General features: G+C 53.8%; 1 pseudogene; it reads right to left on the bottom strand.

Annotated features, from left to right (window-relative positions):
* Positions 1-11,019: 11,019 nt before the first annotated feature.
* LOC117989809 (serine/arginine repetitive matrix protein 1-like) lies at positions 11,020-19,293 on the bottom strand (annotated as a pseudogene).
* Between the last annotated feature and the right edge of the window lie 406 nt (positions 19,294-19,699).

The following is a 19,699-nucleotide window of genomic DNA, read 5'->3' as shown; positions in this document are numbered from 1 at the left end:
GGCGTTCGCGTCGGTGTGTCTGTTCGGCGCCGACGACGACTCCACCATCTCCGGCGTGTGGGTGTGGCGCGGCCAGGACCTCGCCTTCCCGCTGTCGCCCGACTGGCAGGTAAGTAGTATTGTCGGCACAGGCATGTTCCAGCGCCTAGACAAGATGCGCAAGCAGGCGTTCGCGTCGGTGTGTCTGTTCGGCGCCGACGACGACTCCACCATCTCCGGCGTGTGGGTGTGGCGCGGCCAGGACCTCGCCTTCCCGCTGTCGCCCGACTGGCAGGTAAGTAGTATTGTCGGCACAGCATGTTCCAGCGCCTAGACAAGATGCGCAAGCAGGCGTTCGCGTCGGTGTGTCTGTTCGGCGCCGACGACGACTCCACCATCTCCGGCGTGTGGGTGTGGCGCGGCCAGGACCTCGCCTTCCCGCTGTCGCCCGACTGGCAGGTAAGTAGTATTGTCGGCACAGGCATGTTCCAGCGCCTAGACAAGATGCGCAAGCAGGCGTTCGCGTCGGTGTGTCTGTTCGGCGCCGACGACGACTCCACCATCTCCGGCGTGTGGGTGTGGCGCGGCCAGGACCTCGCCTTCCCGCTGTCGCCCGACTGGCAGGTAAGTATATTGTCGGCACAGGCATGTTCCAGCGCCTAGACAAGATGCGCAAGCAGGCGTTCGCGTCGGTGTGTCTGTTCGGCGCCGACGACGACTCCACCATCTCCGGCGTGTGGGTGTGGCGCGGCCAGGACCTACGCCTTCCCGCTGTCGCCCGACTGGCAGGTAAGTAGTATGTCGGCACAGGCATGTTACCACGCGCCTAGACAAGATGCGCAAGCAGGCGTTCGCGTCGGTGTGTCCTGTTCTGGCGCCGACGACGACTCCACCATCTCCGGCGTGTGGTGTGGCGCGGCCAGGACCTAGCCTTCCCGCGGTCGCCCGACTGGCAGGTAAGTAGTATGTCGGCACAGGCATGGTCCAGCTCTAGACAAGATGCGCAAGCAGGCGTTCGCGTCGTGTGTCTGTTCGGCGCGACGACGACTCCACCATCTCCGGCGTGTGGGTGTGGCGCAGGCCAAGGAACCTCGCCTTCCCCCGCTGTAGCCCGACTGGCAGGTAAGTAGTATTGTCGGAACAGGCATGTTCCAGCGCCTAGCACAAGATGCGCAAGGCAGGCTGTTTCGCGTTCGGCCTGCTGTCCTGAGTTCGGCCGCCTGACGACGACTCTCACCATCTAGGGGTGGAGTGTGGCGCGCAAGCGACCTCGCCTTCCCGCTGTCGCCGACTGGAGCGTAAGTGTCACTGTTTCGGCACAGTCATGTTCCAGGCAAGACAAGATGCGCATCCAGGGTTTCGCGTCGGTGTGTCTGTTCGGCAGCCGACGACGAATCACACCATCTCCGGCGTGTGGGTGTGTCGCCGGCCAGGACCTCGCCTTACCGCTGTCGCTCCGACTGCAGGTTAAGTAGTATTGTTCGGCACAGGCATGTTCCAGCGCCCTAGACAAGGCACTGCGCAAGCAAGGCGTTCCGCAGTCGTGTGCTCTGGTTCGGCGCCGACGACCGACTCCACATCTCCGGCGTGTGGGCGTGTGGCGCGGCAGGACCTCGCCTTCCCGCTGTCGCCCGACTGGCAGGTAAGTAGTATTGTCGGCACAGGCATGTTCCAGCGCCTAGACAAGATGCGCAAAGCAGGTCGGTTCGCGTCGGTGTGTCTGTTCGGCGCCGACGACGACTCCACCATCTCCGGCGTGTGGGTGTTGGCGCGGCCAGGACCTCGCCTTCCCGCTGTCGCCCGACTGCAGGTACGTAGTATTGTCGGCACAGGCATGTTCCAGCGCCTAGACAAGATGCGCAAGCAGGCGTTCGCGTCGGTGTGTCTGTTCGCGCCGACGACGACTCCACCATCTCCGGCGTGTGGTGTGGCGCGGCCAGGACCTCGCCTTCCCGCTGTCGCCCGACTGGCAGGTAAGTAGTATTGTCGGCACAGGCATGTTCCAGCGCCTAGACAAGATGCGCAAGCAGGCGTTCGCGTCGGTGTGTCTGTTCGGCGCCGACGACGAACTCCACCATCTCCGGCGTGTGGGTGTGGCGCGGCCAGGACCTCGCCTTCCCGCTGTCGCCCGACTGGCAGGTAAGTAGTATTGTCGGCACAGGCATGTTCCAGCGCCTAGACAAGATGCGCAAGCAGGCGTTCGCGTCGGTGTGTCTGTTCGGCGCCGACGACGACTCCACCATCTCCGGCGTGTGGGTGTGGCGCGGCCAGGACCTCGCCTTCCCGCTGTCGCCCGACTGGCAGGTAAGTAGTATTGTCGGCACAGGCATGTTCCAGCGCCTAGACAAGATGCGCAAGCAGGCGTTCGCGTCGGTGTGTCTGTTCGGCGCCGACGACGACTCCACCATCTCCGGCGTGTGGGTGTGGCGCGGCCAGGACCTCGCCTTCCCGCTGTCGCCCGACTGGCAGGTAAGTAGTATTGTCGGCACAGGCATGTTCCAGCGCCTAGACAAGATGCGCAAGCAGGCGTTCGCGTCGGTGTGTCTGTTCGGCGCCGACGACGACTCCACCATCTCCGGCGTGTGGGTGTGGCGCGGCCAGGACCTCGCCTTCCCGCTGTCGCCCGACTGGCAGGTAAGTAGTATTGTCGGCACAGGCATGTTCCAGCGCCTAGACAAGATGCGCAAGCAGGCGTTCGCGTCGGTGTGTCTGTTCGGCGCCGACGACGACTCCACCATCTCCGGCGTGTGGGTGTGGCGCGGCCAGGACCTCGCCTTCCCGCTGTCGCCCGACTGGCAGGTAAGTAGTATTGTCGGCACAGGCATGTTCCAGCGCCTAGACAAGATGCGCAAGCAGGCGTTCGCGTCGGTGTGTCTGTTCGGCGCCGACGACGACTCCACCATCTCCGGCGTGTGGGTGTGGCGCGGCCAGGACCTCGCCTTCCCGCTGTCGCCCGACTGGCAGGTAAGTAGTATTGTCGGCACAGGCATGTTCCAGCGCCTAGACAAGATGCGCAAGCAGGCGTTCGCGTCGGTGTGTTCGGCGCCGACGACGACTCCACCATCTCCGGCGTGTGGGTGTGGCGCGGCCAGGACCTCGCCTTCCCGCTGTCGCCCGACTGGCAGGTAAGTAGTATTGTCGGCACAGGCATGTTCCAGCGCCTAGACAAGATGCGCAAGCAGGCGTTCGCGTCGGTGTGTCTGTTCGGCGCCGACGACGACTCCACCATCTCCGGCGTGTGGGTGTGGCGCGGCCAGGACCTCGCCTTCCCGCTGTCGCCCGACTGGCAGGTAAGTAGTATTGTCGGCACAGGCATGTTCCAGCGCCTAGACAAGAAGCGCAAGCAGGCGTTCGCGTCGGTGTGTCTGTTCGGCGCCGACGACGACTCCACCATCTCCGGCGTGTGGGTGTGGCGCGGCCAGGACCTCGCCTTCCCGCTGTCGCCCGACTGGCAGGTAAGTAGTATTGTCGGCACAGGCATGTTCCAGCGCCTAGACAAGATGCGCAAGCAGGCGTTCGCGTCGGTGTGTCTGTTCGGCGCCGACGACGACTCCACCATCTCCGGCGTGTGGGTGTGGCGCGGCCAGGACCTCGCCTTCCCGCTGTCGCCCGACTGGCAGGTACGCACCCACCACACACACACACACCACACACAACACAGACAAACATGTCACCGTCCACCTACAACAACTAAACATTCTGCCTGATCCACGAAAGCGAAGATTCCCTTCAAAGGGTCACTGAACCAGGCGCACGTACTTTGTCGTAGGTCGACGACCTTGGCGGACAGTTGGTTGACATGAATGTGTGACGTTTCAGATTGACTACGAGTCGTACACGTGGAAGAAGCTGGACCCGCGAGCTTCGAGACCAAGCAGCTAGTGAAGGACTACTTCTCGTGGAGCGGCTCGGACGCGCAGGGCCGCCGCTTCAACCAGGGCAAGATCTTCAAGTAGGCCGCCTACTCACATACATCACATACTCGCGCCACTTGTGTTCGCAATTCGTATAGCAAACAATATCACTGTGTTACTGTCGAATGGCGCGTGCTTTGTGTCACGCAATAAGTTTAGTAGGTACAGTTAGGTTGGACTTTTCTGTGCAAACAAATTTTGCCATGCGCCATGTGGTAGTGATGTTCACCAAATTAAAATCGGTGGTACTGAAGTTTCCACTTTAAATCCTTTAGGTCCATTTTACTGTGACGATAATGTGTTGCGAAATCTATAAAAAGGTAATTTATTGAAATTTAGACGTTTAGAGTATGCAATAAGGTCCAATTAGAATTGTGCGCCGTGGTGGTCGCGGGTCTCGCGGGTACTGTGCCAGTACTGAACGCAAGATGAGGTCTTGTCATTCCACGCGGTGCGCGCGCTGATGTAACTAAGTGTAATATAAGTGGCAATGATTGTCTCGTCTCAGCTGTTTGTACGGAAACTAACTAATTAAATTGTTTTCTATTTACGAGGGTGTGTTCATTCCACGTACAGTACGCGGCAGGAAATAATCTACATCGACCTTTAGAAGAGATAGCGGTTTGGCATAGTGTCTCTGTCGTCGAGACAGACGTCTGCCACTCATACCCATGTGACGTAAAACGTCGAAGCCGAAGTCTCATTCTGAAGGTTGATGATTATTTTCTGCTGCGCACGTACAGTTCCCGGCAGGAAATATTGCCCATCCAACTTTTTTTTTATAAAGAATATTAGCCATGTTAAATGACTAATATTCTCCTTTCCTCTCCAACTAAGCGTCAAGCTTGTGCTAAGAGTAGGTACGGCAATAGTGCAACGGGCGGGGTTTGAACCGGCGACCTTTCGGTTTTCAGTCCACTCCTTTACCTGTTGAGCTATTGAGGCTTTGGAAAGAACGGTTTTATAGAGCGTTGTCACTGTCGTCGAGACCAACGAAATGTCACTATAGTAGAATCAAAAATTCACCGAACTAAACTGACGTTTACATTGTTGACAGTTTCTGATGAAAAAATTGTGTTGTGCTTAAATAATCTATTATCTATCACTCACTTATTACATCGTGATTAAACACGCATATTTTGTTATTTACTTAGAAACTTGTGTTCATTTGTAATTGATTTAAAAATGTTTTATAAATCAATCATGATCATACGGGAAATCTAAATCATAGAAAAATATAGTTAGTACTTTAAATAGAGAGTTTTAACTACCTATCAATAAAACTTACCTATTATATTTCAAAGTCAAAAGTCAAATGATTTATTCAAAATAGGTAATTAATAATTCTTTTTGATGGTCAGATGTTGGATTTGTAAGATATAGTGGTGATAATTATTACGCAAACTTATAAGCTACGATGGTTCCAAACGCGCCCAGGTCTGAGAAGAGCCCACAACAAACTCAGCCGGGTATTCAGAGACTATAGACTATATGAGAGACATCTCCAATATGTCTTCTGGAAGCTTATTATAAAAACTTATAGATTTTCCAATAAATGAATTGCTAACTTTACTTAGCCTGGAGGTGGGAATTACAAGTTTATTTTATTTCTAGTATTTACATTATGACAGTCACTTTTTTTCTTGAACTTATTTATGTTTTCATGGACGTACAATAAATTTTCAAAAATATATTGATTATGCACTGTCATAATTTTAACTTCTCTAAATTTAGTTCTCAGCGACTCTCGTGGTCCCATACTGTATATGACTCGAACAGCCCTTTTCTGCAGCACAAAAATAGAATTAATATCAGCAGCATTACCCCATAATAATATACCATATGACATGCTGTGAAAGTAACTAAAATATACTAGTCTCGCCGTTTCTATGTCTGTCAACTTTTTTAATCTGGGCGAATCTTTTTTACCGCATATGCGGCAGAACTAAGTCTGTTCGATAAGTTATTTATAATATGAGAGCCCCATTGAAGTTTTGCATCAAACGTTATTCTTAGGAAAATAGCGGTATCCACTAAATCCAATTCCTCATTGTGAAGTTGCACAGTGGTTTCACTTGCTTAACATTTGGTAGTGTGAATTTAACACACTTTGTCTTTTTCCCGTTGAGAAGCAGGTTATTAGCTTCGAACCACTGTACTACCTTGGTAAGAGAATTGTTTACTTCATCAAAAGTTGTTAAGTATCGATTGATTTTAAATAAAAGTGATGTAATCAGCAAACAAGACTATCCCGTAATTGTCCTTAGCGAGGTAAGGAAGGTCATTTATGTAAATGAGGAACAGAAAAGGTCCCAAAATTGAACCTTGTGGGACCCCTATTTTTTACAACGGATCCGGGAGATCGCTTTCCATTCACGTCTACCTTCTGTATTCTATTTATTAGCTAAGAACTCATCAATTCCAATGCTGCACCCCTCATTACCGTAATGGTGCCATTTTCCTTTTCGGACCAATGTTTTCATGAGCAACGCAGTCGAAAGCCCTTGGATAGGATGGCAGAAACGCCAAGCGCATCACGTGTATTCCTCCCAGGCTTCAAATATATTTAGTATTAACTCAACACCAGCATCGCTTTTGTTGAGCGACCCAGTGTAAACCACAACTGTTTGGTGTGAATATAAGTCATTTATATTTGAAAAAGTCACAAGAGTTTGAGTGAAAAGTAATTTTTCAAAGATTTACTAAAAGTGGTAGTACAGATATCGGTCTGAAGTGAGGGGGTCACTAGTACTACCTGATTTAAATAATGGAATTATTTTACTATGTTTCATTAAGTGCGGAAACTCACCACAGTCACACAATTGTGAATATTAATGCTAACTCGGGTGCAACAATATTATTAATGCTAACTCGGGTGGCAACAATATCAATTAATGCTAACTCGGGTGCAACAATATCAATTAATTGCTAACTCGGGTGCAACATATCAATTAATGCTACTCGGTGCAACAATATCAATTAATGATTTCACAACGTTAACGAAATGCCCCACAGATCATTGTTTTCTTATTATTAATTTAAAAGCTTTGATAAACGTCAGAGCAACTAACGTGACTGATTCAAATATTTTATTACCATTCAGGCACGTTATCCTCCAATAGTGAGAGGCGGCGGCTGGTGAAGAGTTCAATGATTTTGTAGTAGAAACAGGAATATCTGTAAAGTAGGTCTCAAAAAAGGTGGCGACCTGAAGGGGTCTGACGTATCGATTTGTCATGATATTTTAGTGCAAATTCACCACATTTCCTTAAGATATATTATGCGAAATTCATTGTTGAGTGATAGCCTTGCGTTTTTCGTGTTCTGACGTGGCGCCACCCTCGCTTCCCGTCCCCACCGCGCGGTTAATTTAGTTCGTCTTTTTTAGCAGCATTGAAAAGAAAAGATGCAGATACTTTAAATTTAGTTTAGAGAAAAACATGAGGATGGACTGGTGTGCTGTTCGACGAGTGTGCGAGGTCTGCCACGAGTTTGTAAATAGTCTCTGATCAGTTTGACAGGAGTGTCGGGCTGGCTTCCACAGAGGGTCACCACCCGCATGTCGCCCGCACCGGGTTCGCGCTGAGGCTGGGCGGGTTTATCAAAGAAAAGGCATTACATGGAAAGCAAAAAATTTATATCTTTATATTTCAGACTTTCCCCTAAACTGTAGAAGTACTTCAACATTGGTACACAGACCGGCGCAGGCGCAGGCGGCCACGTGCCACCACTATACATGCCGTTGACGCGAACGACGGCGCAGGCGGCCACGTGGCCAACTATACACATGCCGTTGACGCGACACAGACCGGCGCAGGCGCAGGCGGCCACGTGGCCACCAACTATACACCTGCCGTTGACGCGACACGGACCGGCGCAGGCGGCCACGTGGCCACCAACTATACACATGCCGTTGACGCGACACAGACCGGCGCAGGCGCAGGCGGCCACGTGGCCACCAACTACACATGCCTTTGACGCGACACAGACCGGCGCAGGGCAGGCGGCACGTGGCCACCAACTATACACTGCCGTTGACGCGACACGGACCGGCGCAGGCGGCCACGTGGCCACCAACTATACACATGCCGTTGACGCGACACAGACCGGCGCAGGCGCAGGCGGCCACGTGGCCACCAACTATACACTGCCGTTGACGCGACACAGACCGGCGCAGGCGCAGGCGGCCACGTGGCCACCAACTATACACATGCCGTTGACGCGACACAGACCGGCGCAGGCGCAGGCGGCCACGTGGCCACCAACTATACACATGCGTTGACGCGACACAGAACCGGCGCAGGCGCAGGCGGCCACGTGGCCACCAACTATACACATGCCGTTGACGCGACACCAGACGGCGCAGGCGCAGGCGGCACGTGGCCACCAAACTATACACCTCTGCGTTGACAGTTGGCCAGACATATGTGGGTACGCGCAGATTTACATAAAATTAATATAATATGATAGGCAAGTGATTGCAACAAGCAACAAGGGCACAAGGGGGTTTACTCATTCCACAATCACAATCGTCTTAGGTATCAATAAAAACATCGAAGTGATCTAAGTAATAAAAAACCGGTTCAAGGCGATTAAGATTCGCCCACCGCGGGGTTCCGTATCTTGTGGAGAAACCAGACAGTTATTTGGCAAAATTAAACTACCGACTCAAAAAACAGGTACTTTTTAATTGGAACTGCAGAATAGTTTGTTTGTAGGTAAAGGCTTATTGCTGATTTGTAATGATTTAATAATAATTTCATGATCTAGGAGGCCCACAAAATTTCGACGGGAGAGGTCCACATTTTCTCTTTTTCAAAAAAATTATTTGCAATATGGCCGAGCAAACATTATTTAAAACTATCCCCAAGTCGATAGCCTTAGTAGTTACAGAAGCGGGTCATTTTGGTACGGAACCCTAAAAAGGTAATGACTTCTACCTGAATATTATAAAATTTCATAATTATGTAAAAATAGGTATAAAGTTACATAATTGCTATGCAATTTAAGTTTCAGAAGTACTACCTACTTACCTATACCTACTTGAGTCGCTTGCGCTTGACGCGCAAACAGAGCGAGCTGTACTGTATCCACCAAAAGTGGTCATCGAGGGCTTTGCCCGCTAAACTGTGGTTTCACTTTACCACGACTTTGCGGTAGGACCTGTCGCCGACTACGACGTACGTACGATTGAACTTGAAACGACACAGATGAAAGTTTCTGACTCGGCTCTGACAATCCGTCTCGTTTTGACTTGTAACGTCTGAGCGAACTCAATGTACCTACAGTACTGCGTGAAGTTGCGACACGTGCGCAGTTACCCTCCCCGCTACCTCGTCGTGCGCAGTTACCCTCCCCGCTACCTCGTCGTGCGCAGTTACCCTCCCCGCTACCTCGTCGTGCGCAGTTACCCTCCCGGCTACCTCGTCGTGCGCAAACGTCAGGGCGCATTTACGTTTGAATCGTACTATACTTACCGACAGGGTGGGCGGGGCGGGACGGGGCGATGACAATAAGTACATACGCTACCTGCTAGGTATAACCGGCAAGCACTTGGTTGGCTTGGCGATCACACAGTAGGTGTTGATGATGCAGCAAACCTTACAAGACAATTCACGCTTCTTTTGAAGGTCTCAGTATTGTAGTTGGCGCCATTTTCTAGTAGTGCGAATTAGAATGATGTCGAATGTTCCGCACTTGCGGATGCGGATATCCGTAGCAGTTAGCACCCCTAGTACCTATAGACTACACATCTCGGCCAGTTCTATAGCGAGTAATACATACCTACAGTGCGACAAAGCTCTCTTGGCACTCGACTGACATTGACAGGGGGCGCTGTAGGAGAACAAAGGCTTACTTAGAATGTTCAAACAAGAACAAAGGGGACACTCGACCGTAACGTTAGTTCCGATTGTCCCCACGCGCCAAGATAGCCTTGTCGCACTGTACCTACAAACATAGTGTGGATGTAGCAAGTGGCTGTGACCTGTGACCTTGATTCGTCAAGTTACAGACAGGCTGTGTTCGAGATCAATTCCAACAATGTTTGCAACTGCAACACTAGAGTACCTCAGTGAGACTGCGCCGTGCGCGATCAGACAGGAGCAGTTGCAAAAGATTTTTATTTTATTTTATTTTTCATAAAATAGAGGGAATGTTGGGGTTTACCACGTATACCTACAATAATTCAATAATTACTAAGTGAGTAAGTAGGTACTTATATCCCGAATGTTTCTTGAGATAATGAATTGAAGAAATGCCAATCCAGAGCGTTCTAAATTCAAATCACCTTTTCTCACTGTCATTGAGTGAGCAACTGACTTTTGCTCACTATTTTGGTTTAGGCATTTATCATTTTGAGCTAGTGAAGTAAAACCCTTTTTTTAACCGACTTCAAAAAAGGAGGTTCTCAATTCAACTGTTTTTTTTTGTATGTTTGTTACGCGATTACTCCGTCACTTATGAACCGATTTTGATGATTCTTTTTTGTTTTGTAGGACATACTTCAGAGATGGTCAAATTTTAATTTGGTAAAGATCTGATGAATATCTTCGGAGATGGAGAACGGAACTCCTCAGTGGATAAGAGTAAATTGCTCGCGATCGGTGTAATAGCTAAGTAAACAGTAGGGTTTTGACCAGGCATAGCATATTTTAGTACAATGGGGCCACTGAAAAATTGTGAAAAAAAAAACCGACTTCAATAACCACAAACACTCATCATCATCATCATGATCAACCCATCACCGGCTCACTACAGAGCACGGGTTTCCTCTCAGAGTGAGAAGGGTTTTGGCCATAGTCTACCACGCTGGCCATATGCGGATTGGTAGACTTCACACAAGTTTTATTGGTGCAGCTATTTTAGCGGCAACTAGTCGAGTGGTTCACCAGCTGGCGAGTCTGCGCGGGCGCAGCTGTGACAGCGCAGCGCATACATCATCGAGTTACGGAATGTTACCATTCAACACATTAGCTAAAGTGCAGGCTCACCGACACCGTGGACAGTCGATAGTCGACAGTCGATAGTCGATAGTCGATAGTCGATAGTCGGAGTTACGACGCTATTAACACGTACAAGTATACCTAACGGGTAAATTTACATCTCAAAAATGATAACATCTCGCTCAAGACAAGTCAGTAGAGAATATAATAATATGTCATAAAAGTTTGAACTCTAGAGAGGAGCAAGGTATGGCGAGCGTGCCGCGCCGGCGGCAGTGCAGTGGCGCGAGTGGCGCCCGGCGTCAGTGCAGTGGCGCGAGTGGCGCCCGGCGTCAGTGCGGCCGCGGCGGCAGGCTCTGTAATTATAAAGGTAGAATTAAATTATGAATTTATTAGGGCAATAAGAGTATTACAGTGCATAGAATATATCTATAGTGTGCAGTGTGCACTGTGCACGCAACGTACCGCCTCGGTGTGGTCGTGTGCGTCGGGCGCAGCGTGCGCGGCGTGCGCGTGGCACTCGCAGCGGCAGCGCTCGGGCGGCACGAACAGCACGGCGTCGCGCGCCGCCGCGGCCGGCAGCGTCTGGATGCGCTTCGCCTGCTTGCGCCGCTCCGGCACCTCCGCGAAGTCGATCCAGTCGCCCTTGCCGCGCGCCGCCGTGCACGCCGCGGCGTCGCCCCCGCTGCGCGACCGGGCCCGCGGCGCGGCGCCCGCGCGGCCCGGCAGGCGGATGTGCAGGCGCGCGCCCGAGGGCGCGGCGGGCGGCGGGCCGGGCGACGGCAGCGCCGGCAGCGGCGCCGACGGGCGGCGCGCGCGCGGCCGCTGCAGCGGCGCCACGCGCACGCCGCCGCGCTCGCGCACCGGCACCATGGGCAGCGCCAGCGAGCGCTCCAGCGGCAGCGTGGTGGGCACGTAGGGCAGCTCCTCGAACGACTCCTGCACCACCAGCCCGCGCCGCTCCACGTCCGAGCTCGCCTCCGAGCCGGACGACGCGGGGCTGGCGGAGCCGGCTCGCGGCGGGTCGGCCCCCCGCGCCTCCTCGCTCTCCGGGAAGCTCGGAATGGACTCTGATATCTCGCTGGTGACGCTGGGGGTTTTCGTGATGCTGAACTGCGTGCAGAACACGCGCTCCTCGCTGCCCACGTGCGTCGAGAACATGATTCTCTCCTTGCTCCTCGGGCGATCCGCCGCGCTCGGGGGCCCGGGGGTCGCGGCCGGGCCCGGGGTCGGGGTCGGGCTCCGGGGCACTGGCCGCGGTGGGAGAGTGCAGCGGTATGAGGATGCTTCCGTCGGGCAGCACGGTGCGGCGGGCGGGCGGCTGCGGCGCCGAGGCGGGGCGGCGCGCGTCGAGAGGCTCGTCGGGAGGCGTGCGCAACGGTATGTGGATGATGCCGTTCTGGGCTTCGTCGTAGTATTTCAGTTTCTCCCCTCGCTGGCGGTCGGGCGGCGGCTGCGGGGCCTGGCGCGGCGCCTGCGCCCCCGGCGACGCGTCCCGCGAGCTCGGCGAGGGCGAGGGGCGCGTCTTGAACAGGGCCAGCACGGAGCCCTTGATCTTGCCCGCCGACGTGGGCGTGGCGGAGCGGTCGCGACTCTTGCTGCGCGAGCGGCCCTCGTTGAGACTCTTCTTGCGCCGCAGCGCGTCAGACGGGGAGTCCGGCGAGGCGATGGTCTCCCGGGACTTGAAGAGCGAGCAGAAGGAAGACTTCCGGGACACCGCGGCGCCGGAGGGGGAGGGCGTGCGGCAGTCGCGCGGCGGCGCGCCGGGCTCGGCCAGCGCCAGCGAGGCGGGCGTGCGGCAGTCGCGCGGCGGCGCGCCGGGCTCGGCCAGCGCCAGCGAGGCGGGCGTGCGGCAGTCGCGCGGCGGCGCGCCGGGCTCGGCCAGCGCCAGCGAGGCGGGCGTGCGGCAGTCGCGCGGCGGCGCGCCGGGCTCGGCCAGCGCCAGCGAGGCGGGCGTGCGGCAGTCGCGCGGCGGCGCGCCGGGCTCGGCCAGCGCCAGCGAGGCGGGCGTGCGGCAGTCGCGCGGCGGCGCGCCGGGCTCGGCCAGCGCCAGCGAGGCGGGCGTGCGGCAGTCGCGCGGCGGCGCGCCGGGCTCGGCCAGCGCCAGCGAGGCGGGCGTGCGGCAGTCGCGCGGCGGCGCGCCGGGCTCGGCCAGCGCCAGCGAGGCGGGCGTGCGGCAGTCGCGCGGCGGCGCGCCGGGCTCGGCCAGCGCCAGCGAGGCGGGCGTGCGGCAGTCGCGCGGCGGCGCGCCGGGCTCGGCCAGCGCCAGCGAGGCGGGCGTGCGGCAGTCGCGCGGCGGCGCGCCGGGCTCGGCCAGCGCCAGCGAGGCGGGCTTGCGCGCCGCCTCGCCGCCGGTCAGCGTGCGCTCGCTCTCGTCCTCGTCGGGGTTGTCGTACTCGTCGTCCGGTTTGAGTTTTATTCTAATGATATCTTTCGTTCGGTTCCCCCGCCTGTGCACCTCGGCCTGCGAGGGCGCCCTCTCGCGGCGCTCCTCCGCCCGGGCGCGGTTCCTCGCCTCCTTCGCCCGCTTGTCGTCGTCGAGCGAGGAGCAGGAGGGCGCTGGCGCGGGCGCGGGCGTGGGCGGCGGCGCGCCCGGGGAGGCGAGGCGCGGCGCGCTGGCCGGCCGCGCGCTCTCCACCGTGGCCTCGGTGCGCACCTCGCGCCGGTCGCGCGCGTCCACCGCCGCGCCCGTCGCCAGCTGCAGCAGGCGCTGCTCCACGGCGGCGGCGCAGATCTCCGGGTCCGTCTCGATGGGCTTGGGGCCGCAGAAGGACGTCTCCAGCAGCATCTTGTGCGGCGAGGGCGAGCGCGACGCGCCCGACGCGGCCGACAGGCGCGACGCGCGGCTGAAGGCCGACAGCGCCGAGCACTGCGAGCCCACGCTGGACAGCCGGCTCGTGCGCCCCGACACGCCCAGCAGCGCCGCCTCGGAGCCCTGGCTGTCCTTGCGGCTGTGGCGGCGCGAGGGCGGCGCGGGCGGCGCGGGCGGCGGCGGGCGCGGCTCGGGCCCGCCCGGCGCGCCCTCGAGGAAGGCCAGCTCCTCGGTGGAGGAGCGCAGGTCGAGCGCGCCGTCCTCGCGGAAGCCGAGCTCGAGCTGCGCGCGCGCCTCCGCGCCGCCGCCGCCCGCGCCCGCGAACAGCGCCAGCTCGGGCGAGCTGTCGCGCGAGTCGTGGTGGCTGGAGCTGGAGGCGCGCGAGATGTCGATGCGCGGCGCGCCGGGCGCCCGCAGCGCGGCGGCCGCGTGCACGGCGGGCGAGGAGTGCGAGCGCGCGCGCTGCTCGGGCGGCGCGAGCGAGTCGCCCGCGCACGCGGCGACGTCGTTGGTCGAGCACGAAGGATCCTCGCGGATGTCCGGCAGGCGAGTGGTTTGCTTGTTTTCAGGACTTGACTGGAAATTAAAAAGAAAACTACTCTGTGACTACAGTCTCACCACCAACACCAGTCTCGGCTTTTTTCGGTTGTGTAAATTATTCACTTTTCGTTTTGTCTAAATAAATGGCAAAATATATAGACAACTTCACAATCGAGCAAACTCCCAGTCACCGTAGGCAAAGGCAACTAAGATGTTCAGTTCCGCGACGAACGTCTGGATTCTCGAGTAGACATTTTACAGCTGCGGCACCAAAACTATTCAATAACCTTCCGCTGGAGGTATCTAATCTGATTTTATGTGCCCAGCGCCCATCCTTAAAGAAAAAACTTAAATTCTTTATAAAGAAATTACTCCTAGAAACCTTTTTTGAAAATTTTAAACGTCTTTATGACAAGATCTGTTGAAACGAATGCTTTAACTTATTACAACTTATCCTATCTATTTAAATTATATATCTAAACTCCGTATGCATTAACACTGTTGCACCAAATAAAATATAGTTTTAGTAATGTATGAATATATATATATAGTATAGTATATAATATAATATAATATAATATAGTATGAATGAGGTCGATGAACTTTGTCAGCCCTAGCACAGACTACGGTCTATTTGGGCTGCAAACTGCCAACACCAGTATCGGCTTTTTATCTAGTGCTTTGGTCTAAAAGTGTGGTGTAAATTATTCACTTTTTTTTGTCTAAATAAAAATAAATAAATAAATATATATAGCCTAGCTAAATTACTTAGGTATTTGTAAGACGAAGTCAGTCAAGTCAGGTGACACCTGCCGATGGGCGGCGGCGATGGGCGCGGGCCCGCGGCGCCATGCGCCCGCCGCCGCCGCGCGCTCACGTCGGTGACACCTGCCGCGGCACTCACCTCGTCGGAGACGTCGTGGTCGAAGGAGGCGATGGGCGCGGGCCCGCGGCGCCATGCGCCCGCCGCCGCCGCGCGCTCACGTCGGTGACACCTGCCGCGGCACTCACCTCGTCGGAGACGCCGTGGTCGAAGGAGGCGATGGGCGCGGGCCCGCGGCGCCATGCGCCCGCCGCCGCCGCGCGCTCACGTCGGTGACACCTGCCGCGGCACTCACCTCGTCGGAGACGTCGTGGTCGAAGGAGGCGATGGGCGCGGGCCCGCGGCGCCATGCGCCCGCCGCCGCCGCGCGCTCACGTCGGTGACACCTGCCGCGGCACTCACCTCGTCGGAGACGTCGTGGTCGAAGGAGGCGATGGGCGCGGGCCCGCGGCGCCATGCGCCCGCCGCCGCCGCGCGCTCACGTCGGTGACACCTGCCGCGGCACTCACCTCGTCGGAGACGTCGTGGTCGAAGGAGGCGATGGGCGCGGGCCCGCGGCGCCATGCGCCCGCCGCCGCCGCGCGCTCACGTCGGTGACACCTGCCGCGGCACTCACCTCGTCGGAGACGTCGTGGTCGAAGGAGGCGATGGGCGCGGGCCCGCGGCGCCATGCGCCCGCCGCCGCCGCGCGCTCACGTCGGTGACACCTGCCGCGGCACTCACCTCGTCGGAGACGTCGTGGTCGAAGGAGGCGATGGGCGCGGGCCCGCGGCGCCATGCGCCCGCCGCCGCCGCGCGCTCACGTCGGTGACACCTGCCGCGGCACTCACCTCGTCGGAGACGTCGTGGTCGAAGGAGGCGATGGGCGCGGGCCCGCGGCGCCATGCGCCCGCCGCCGCCGCGCGCTCACGTCGGTGACACCTGCCGCGGCACTCACCTCGTCGGAGACGTCGTGGTCGAAGGAGGCGATGGGCGCGGGCCCGCGGCGCCATGCGCCCGCCGCCGCCGCGCGCTCACGTCGGTGACACCTGCCGCGGCACTCACCTCGTCGGAGACGCCGTGGTCGAAGGAGGCGATGGGCGCGGGCCCGCGGCGCCATGCGCCCGCCGCCGCCGCGCGCTCACGTCGGTGACACCTGCCGCGGCACTCACCTCGTCGGAGACGTCGTGGTCGAAGGAGGCGATGGGCGCGGGCCCGCGGCGCGGCCGACGCTCGGCGCTGGCCGCCATGCGCCCGCCGCCGCCGCGCGCTCGACCCGCGCTGCGGACCTGCCTCGCGCTGCGCTCACATCGGTGACACCTGCCGCAGTAAAAAGTAGCCTATGTCACTCTCTGGGTCTTTAACTATACCCATGCAAAAATCACATCAATCCGTTGCTCCGTTGCGACGTGATTGAAGGACAAACCAACAAACAAACACACTTTCACGGTAATATTTGACTGAATATACAACACAAATTATTCATGAAATAGATAAGGTACATCAGGTGGATGCTGTTTATATGGACGTAAGTAAAGCTTTTGATCGTGTCGACACTCCATATTGATAAATAAGCTACACACTGCTGGCATTCAAGGCAATCTACTTTCCTGGTTTAAGTCTTATTTGTCGGGCAGACATCAAAAGGTTGTTGTTTGCGGTTATGAATCTGCTCCATTTAAGGTCCCATCAGGCGTTCCGCAGGGATCTCATTTAGGCCCTATTTTGTTTCTAGTCTTTGTAAACGATTTGTGTGACCATGTAAAGTCATCCAATTATTCACTATTTGCTGACGACTTAAAGATTTTTAAAGCTATTGAAGCTACATCAGACTCTCTAGCTCTTCAAAATGACCTAAATTCTATCTCAGATTGGTCTGCTAAAAACAAACTGCCACTTAATATTAAGAAATGTCTACATATAAAATTTACCAAAAAACGTATGCCACTTCAGACTTCATGCCTTTGCTGGATGAAGTTAATGAGATCAGAGACCTAGGCATTATTATTGATAAAAAACTATCCTTCAACACGCACATAGACGGAATAGTCAGTAAATGCTATAAACTATTAGGTTTTATCTGGCGCAACTGCAAATCTTTTAAGTCGTGTTTGGCCCTTAAAGTGGTTTATACTGCCTTAATTCGCAGCTTACTAGAATATGGCTCCAGCATTTGGAATTCATCCTATAAAGACCCCATATTAAGAATAGAAAGGGTTCAAAAACGATTCCTTTTTCCGTTAACGGTAATCAGAATAAAAAAGCAGAATTAACATGTTACAGGCAAAGACTGAGCTATTTTAAAATAATGTCACTTGAAAACCGACGCTGGGTATTCGATCAGGTACTTCTGTTCAAAATTTTAAATTATGAAATTGACTGCCCAAACATTTTACGCAAAATAATTTTTTCTGTGCCCCGTAAAAATTCGCGATTTTCTACGTACAAGCCTTATATTATAAGGGGATGCAGAACAAACTTAGGAGAAAACAATGTATTGATTAGAATATGTCGCGAACATAATTATCTTTTTAAAACTGCGAAAAATATGATAATAGATCCTCATTCACTCTCCTTGCAGCAGTACAAAAAAATGCTGCATCAGTATATTGATGCAGCATTATAAACTCGTATGCTTCTTCGTAATTTTTCTTATTTTTCTTGTTTTATGTAATATTTAGTATTTAATATTTAGTACTATTGTAAATTGCAATTATTTTTTTTTATTTTTCATATTTGTATTTTTAGCTTTAAGCTAACTGGTAATCCCGCACTTGCAAACTTTTAAAATGCATGCCGGTTTGCCAGTAATTGGGTGTACACTCTAAATTTTTTCTCTGTGAATTGTAATTGTTATTTTATAATATGTGTACTATCTGTTGGCAAACCAATAAAATAAAATAATATGATGAATGCTGATCACCGACCTAATTAAATCACATATATTTACGGTACGATGAGTGCTGATCACCGACCTAATTAAATCACATATATTTGCGGTACGATGAGTGCTGATCACCGACCTAATTAAATCACATAAATTTACGGTACGATGAGTGCTGATCACCGACCTAATTAAATCACATAAATTTACGGTACGATGAGTGCTGATCACCGACCTAATTAAATCACATATATTTACGGTACGATGAGTGCTGATCACCGACCTAATTAAATCACATATATTTACGGTACGATGAGTGCTGATCACCGACCTAATTAAATCACATAAATTTACGGTACGGTGAGTGCTGATCACCGACCGTAGCCTCGTAGGTCGTAGCCTCGTAGCCTCGTAGGCCGTAGCGCCACATGGGGACTTTAATGATATTGTGCTTAGTACCGTTTCCAATTTACTTTAAGGCGAGTCACCGAGGCGGGCAGCGCGGCTTTGAAGTAAACCGCTTGGCAACCTTCAAATTCTGTGTTTCAAACGTTAAATTTGAATATAATAAACTATAGAAGTCCTGTGGAAAACCAAAATTTAGCAGGTTCTCTGTAGTACTTAAAGACAAATATTTCCATATAAAAATTATTTGCCAAGTCAGAAATTTTAGTATTAAATAATTCGTTTTAGAGTTTTATTTCGGCTTATTTCAAGATTTTATTTGATCGAGTGAAGTACTTCCTATTGTGTATCAAAGTAGCACATTCTTTAGACAATGTCTTTAGGTATATTGTATATTTTTAGCAAGGTCATTATTTAATAGTAAATACCTAAAACATTTATCTAGCAAACCAGTTTTTTCCGCTTAGCCTCGGTGACTCGCCTTAAACGCGACAGATAGTTTGGTATGATCGTACTGCATACGTTAATTGGTAGGATATGATTCAACACTTTCTGTATTCAAGGAGTTCAATTTTAGACGTATATAATATAACATATTGCATATATTATTATTTTTAAATTTAGAAATATATAAGAAACATCTCTTTTTTTACAGATTCCCGGAAATCGGTGCATCTTAATGTGGCTAGTTTTAGCTTGGCTATTATATTCACAACATTGTAAGCAGTCCTACCGAGCGCTATCGGAACTATTCACGTGTCGACTATATTGTAGTGCTTCGCGAGATGGTCACATTCGCAGGTAGCGGGTCAATAGGTCGGAAGGTTTTACGATTATGTACGGAGCTTGCAGTTGGACACGGCGGCATACGTACGGGCGAACACAAGGAGCTCTCCGACCCGATCGATCCGCGACCCACTGTCACACACTTTATATTATCTCGTCTCGATGCACGCGGGGGGTCGCGGGCCGCGTGTCGGCGCGTCACGCGTGCCGCCGGCGGAGGACGGCGGCGAGCTGCCCGCCCCGGCCGCGCCGCGCACGCGCCGCCCGCCGCCCGCCGCCCGCCGCCCCCCGTCCGCCGTGTCCGCCTTCGTCCGTCGGGAATCGATTGACGACATCACGACACGCGTCGATAGCATTCCATGTCGGGGCTGGTGGGTTGCGTGTTGATACCTCGTGAGTCGTGACGTTTGGTAACGGCACGGAACCCTCGACGTTGCTGATGACTGCGATGTAGGGTCCCTAGTCTATAGAGACAGGGACTATACATTAGGGATAGCGATTCATTAGCGATTTGGTTTTGTGCTGTTTCTTCTGATATAATAGTAGGTACCTACATATGGGAGTAACTTTCTTGATATTTAATTTCATTTCTATATAACGATTGTGATAGCTGTATCGTCATTATAACGCAGA

Source organism: Maniola hyperantus, chromosome 16 (genome assembly GCF_902806685.2).
Source record: "Maniola hyperantus chromosome 16, iAphHyp1.2, whole genome shotgun sequence".
Taxonomy (NCBI): domain Eukaryota; kingdom Metazoa; phylum Arthropoda; class Insecta; order Lepidoptera; family Nymphalidae; genus Maniola; species Maniola hyperantus.
This window is presented reverse-complemented; position numbering and strand designations above follow the sequence as displayed.